We start from the raw sequence: 5,667 nt of genomic DNA, 5'->3' as shown, positions 1-5,667 counted from the left end.
CCTCTTCACTGTAGATGTTGACACTGGTGTTTTGCGGGTACTATTTAATGAAGATGCCAGTTGGGGACCTGTGAGGCGTCTGTTTCTCTAGAGACTCTAATGTACTTATCTTCTTGCTTAGTTGTGCAACGCGGCCTCCCACTTCTTTTTCTACTCTGGTTAGAGCCTGTTTGTGCTGTCCTCTGAAGGGAGTAGTACACACCGTTGTAGGAAATCTGCAATTTCTTAGCAATTTCTCACATAGAATAGCCTTCATTTCTAAGAACAAGAATAGACTGTCGAGTTTCAGATGAAAGTTCTCTTTTTCTGGCCATTTTGTGCGTTTAATTGACCCCACAAATGTGATGCTCCAGAAACTCAATCTGCTCAAAGGAAGGTCAGTTTTGCAGCTTCTGTAATGAGCTAGACTGTTTTCAGGTGTGTGAACATGATTGCACAAGGGTTTTCTAATCATCAATTAGCCTTCTGAGCCAATGAGCAAACACATTGTACCATTAGAACACTGGAGTGATAGTTGCTGGAAATGGGCCTCTATACACCTATGTAGATATTGCACCAAAACCAGACATTTGCAGCTAGAATAGTCATTTACCACATTAGCAATGTACAGAGTGTATTTGTTTAAAGTTAGGACTAGTTTAAAGTTATCTTCATTGAAAAGTACAGTGCTTTTCCTTCAAAAATAAGGACGTTTCAATGTGACCCCAAACTTTTGAACGGTAGTGTATATCCAAACAAAATGAAAATATACGACTAACAGTTGGCTTAAAAATGAATAAACAATATAATGGCAATTAAATAAATGAAGAAAAGTAGATACAACAGTATGTAGTATGTTATACTCTAGACTGTAAAAAATGGGGAATATTACATGTACTGCTATTAAATATATGACTACAGGTTCAAACTACAGCTTCAGTGAATGTTGTGAATGTGTGACGGTCTTCAACTGTAGATAAGGTCAGAATGAAGGAGGTCTCTGACAGCAGATGGTTTGCTTCATAAGGTCACCTGAACTGAAGCAAATCACAAGAAAACACTGCACAGGATAAAATGAGAACAATAACAAGGATGAATAAAAAACATGTCTCTTTTCAATTTTCCAAGGGTACAAAACAGTGTCTTAGATTGTCTTTTTCCTTACTTACAGGGTATTCAGATGGTACAGAACAGTGTCTGTGACCGTCTGTGTCCTTATTCAGAAGTTTTTCAGATGGTACAGAACAGTGTCTGTGACCACCTGGGTCCTTTAATACAGATGGTACAGAACAGTGTCTGTGACCACCTGGGTCCTTTAATACAGATGGTACAGAACAGTGTCTGTGACCACCTGGTCCTTTAATACAGATGGTACAGAACAGTGTCTGTGACCACCTGGTCCTTTAATACAGATGGTACAGAACAGTGTCTGTGACCACCTGGGTCCTTTAATACAGATGGTACAGAACAGTGTCTGTGACCACCTGGTCCTTTAATACAGATGGTACAGAACAGTGTCTGTGACCACCTGGTCCTTGAGGTCGCCTGGTACAGAACAGTGTCTGTGACCGATAGAAAAGGCAGAAAAGAGAAAGGAGGCAGGGGATGAAGTGTAAGGGGGCACAGAAAAACAGATGGAAAGCAAGAGAGAAGTCTGGCAGGACCTGTAAAAAAACAGAAAACAGAAAAATTAGCAAGTTATACTAAGAATTATGTTCTTTTTTTAATAATTTTATTTCAGATTTTTCCCCATTTTCTCCCAATTTGGATATCCAATTGTCCCACCCCTTTGTGCTTCCCCATCACCGATGACGCCCGTGACCCTTGGAGGATGCGGACGAGCACGCGCCCTTTAGCATTATGTTCAGCTACTTCAGATCATTAGATTATAGTTAGACAAATGTGACAGATTTCTGCATGTGTGGATCACACACTCCATTCATGCACAAATGATTATAGAAATTTTTTTTATTTATATATACTCATGCTGTACTCTAGAGTACTCAAGAAATTATGCTTGTATGTGCTGTAGTGATTGCAGCTTCTTGCAACTTCATTTTACAATATTGCTGTTTATTTATTTATTTGGTACACTTATGCCCCCTGTCTTGTTTTGTATTTCCTGATTAAAAAAAAGTGATTTGCATAATTGGCACCTGTTTGTAGCACCAGACTTCTTTCAATCGGCTAAAGATCCAACATTCTGTGGTAATATATACCCTGTAGATTTATATGTAGGATAATTATTGAATCCAAAGAACTGCTCTGTACAGATCAAAGATTATCCATGGCCTGTTGCACAATTACCTAAGCACTAAATAAATAACTATACATTATTTTTTTATTTCATCCCCTTTTTACTGATGTTAACACAACATTAGCTCGAGTAATTTGAGTTACTAATTTTTTTTAAAAATATATTGATTATTTTCTGTGCCTCGAAAAAACGTTTAATTAATTTTAAAACACAGAGCACGGTATTCAGTGCAGACATTTAATGTGAAATAGCGCACTTAGCGTTACATCACCCACAAACAGGAAGCAGGTGGAGGAGGCGGAGCGGTGAGCAGGTAAATTTAACTTAACAATTCAATGAGATTAACATTAATGTACCTTAATAAAAGATCGACAGCGCTGTGGAGTCCAGATTATTAGGAATACTGTCTAATGTGTGTGGTTAGTTTATTACAACGGAGACAGTTTCTAGACTTAATACAGGCTTTATGTAATCAGTAAACTCAGCGCTGTGGAATTTATAAACATATACAAGTTAGCTGAGCTAAAGTTACTCTGGACGGAATACACGACCATGAACTATTGTCATTTAGCTAAGATGCACAACATAAAGCCAATGTTTATGCCTTTATTATTGATTAATGCCCTATATTTATACTTACAAGAAATCCTTAGTTGAAATAATTTAACTTAATTTATTAAATTATAATTTATTAAATTATTACTTGTGGTATTTATGTCTATTTTGTGTTTTATTTATTTCTATTTGTGTTTCCAATGTGAAAATGTTGTGAATTTAACCCATAAACCAATTGGTCATTCATTATTAAGTGAAATTTCTCATTTTATGAAATCTCTTATTTTATGTTTTACCCGATTACTCGATAAATCGAATCGATTTTTCAGTAGAGTACTCGATTACTAAAATAATTGATAGCTGCAGCCCTACACTACATTAATGTTACAACAAGTGAAACCTAAATGTATTTAGGTTGACTGAAGGAATTATATTCAACTTACTTTGAGAATAGAAGATGTTTCGACAACCTATACACAAAACAAAACACAAATGATTACTTTATAATGATGTTTTAGATACTTTAAATGGCATTCATGATTTGTAAACTTATTTTAAATTTATAAAAAATGTTTTCATAAAGAATGAACAGGGACAATTAACTGAATGCTTAAAAAAAGTATGAATACAAATACACTCTAACGACAAGCTAAGCACAGTAGTGTTAAAAACTTTGTAATAACTGAATGCTAAAAAAAAGGATAAGGCTAGACAGAAAATACACTAACAACAAGCTAATCACAGTAGTGTTTAAAACTGTCATGTTAAAGTGTTTAAATTACATTTTATACAATATATTTTTAAATGACACAAGAACATTTGCTAAATATTTTAGTTTTAAATAAATGCTAATGAACTCTTAATCTTGACAGTGCTAATGAAAACCCTCAAACTACATATCATTGGAATATATTAAAATGTTTTACTTACACAAGAAATGTCAAGGAAGGCATCAACTGTAAACAAAACAGAAAGCCATCTTTAGAATATGTATATATTTATCTGTATAAGTAATTCATAATCACCCATTAATGTATCATACTGAGCAATGATATTTACACAAACTTTAGAGTATTTTAAATACAGTTTTAAAAAAAAATCAAATGCAATTCTGTTATTTATATTATATTATTAGCCATTTGTTAATACAACACTTTCTATAACAGAGCAGTAACCTTATTACTGTTTATAAAGAGGAAGATATAAACCATTGCACTAATTTACTGGTTCGGCACCCCACCATGAAAAGCACTTTTCAATTGAAAGCTTAAAATAAACTGCTGGCATTCGTTCATTTTTACAAAATAAACTTCAAATACGTCTCATGGCGGGAGTGCAGATTTCAGCACAGGAAATAAATTAATGCAGAAATATATAAATCAGAAAATAAATAAAGGAAAATAAATAACCGAAAAAAAAAAATCAAACAATGTTAATAAAGAAACTTATACATATAAATAGTCAAGAAATTAACATTTATTTATTACCATTAATTTTTACAGTTTTAATCACCATATTACATTTATTGAGTTATTTATTAATTTACCGTTTTATTTATATATATATATTTTTTAATTTTGGCAGTTTAGTTCCACCATAGCATATCTGTGCTGAATTCAGCACAAAACACCATAAACCGGTCAACCAGTTAAACTATTCTCATTTATTTACATTTACATTTACATTTATGGTATTTAGCAGACGCCCTTATCCAGAGCGACTTACAACAGTGCTTCAAAGTTACTTAAGATATCCAAAGCTAGTTTGTAGACTAGGATCAAGAGATACATAGAACTTAATCATGTTAAGAACTCTAGGAACCTTTTTTTTTTTTTTTTTTTTTTTATTATTAGTTTAGGAACTCTTTGAAAAGATGTGTCTTCAGTCGACGTTTGAAGACTGTGAGTGACTCTGCTGTTCTGACATCCAGTGGAAGTTCATTCCACCACCTTGGTGCCAGCACAGAGAAGAGTCTGGATGTCTGTTTTCTGTGTGTTTTGAGTGATGGAGGTTCGAGCCGAGCCGTACTGGAAGCTCTAAGAGCTCTTGGTGCAGATCTGGCTTTGACCATCGCCATCAGGTATGAAGGTGCTGGTCCGTTTTTTGCCTTGTAGGCCAGCGTGAGGGTTTTGAATCGGATGCGGTCGGCAACAGGAAGCCAGTGGAGGGAACGCAGCAAAGGAGTCACATGACTGAACTTCGGAAGATTGAAGACGAGTCGTGCTGCCGCGTTCTGAATTAACTGTAGTGGTTTGATGGCTCGCAGTGGAAGACCAGCCAGTAGAGAGTTGCAGTAGTCAAGTCTTGAGATGACAAGAGACTGCACAAGCACCTGAGTGGCATCCTGAGACAGAAACGGTCGAATTCTTCGGATGTTGTACAGGAGAAATCTGCATGACCGAGTCAGATTTGCAATATGGCTCGAGAACGATAACTGGTCATCCATTACTACACCGAGGCTTCTTGCTTCTGCCGATGGAGTGACCAGTGAGTTCTCGAAAGAGATGGAGAGATTGTTGTGAGGGCTTGTAGTTCCTGGGATGAACAGAAGGTCAGTCTTGCTGGGGTTGAGTTTTAGGTGATGAGAACTCATCCACATCGAGACATCATTGAGACATGCTGAGATGCGGGATGAAACCTGAGTGTCGGAAGGAGGAAATGAAAGGATTAGTTGAGTGTCATCAGCATAGCAGTGGTATTTATAGTTCATAACCTATAAGCCAGCTAGTTTAGTGTGCTTTATAATCTAATATCTCAGACATTTATTAGTGTTCATTAGCTAATGTGTTTAAATATTGTGATAAAAGGTCATATTTTCCTCTCTGTGTTACTACACACAGCTCTGACCAGCCTGTAGTGTTAGCCAGGCTAGCTAG

The 5,667-nt window shown here is 35.7% G+C and overlaps 1 long non-coding RNA gene across 1 annotated transcript; it reads right to left on the bottom strand.

Moving 5' to 3' along the window:
- Nucleotides 1-1,072: 1,072 nt before the first annotated feature.
- Nucleotides 1,073-3,774, bottom strand: LOC111189190 (uncharacterized). Its single transcript, XR_007439425.1, has 4 exons — nucleotides 3,722-3,774; nucleotides 3,235-3,261; nucleotides 1,464-1,643; nucleotides 1,073-1,418 (listed from the first exon to the last, which is right to left on the bottom strand). It is a non-coding gene; the product is annotated as an uncharacterized LOC111189190 (long non-coding RNA).
- Between the last annotated feature and the right edge of the window lie 1,893 nt (nucleotides 3,775-5,667).

The sequence above is a fragment of the Astyanax mexicanus genome, chromosome 6, assembly GCF_023375975.1.
Source record: "Astyanax mexicanus isolate ESR-SI-001 chromosome 6, AstMex3_surface, whole genome shotgun sequence".
In the NCBI taxonomy this organism is placed as follows: domain Eukaryota; kingdom Metazoa; phylum Chordata; class Actinopteri; order Characiformes; family Acestrorhamphidae; genus Astyanax; species Astyanax mexicanus.
This window is presented reverse-complemented; position numbering and strand designations above follow the sequence as displayed.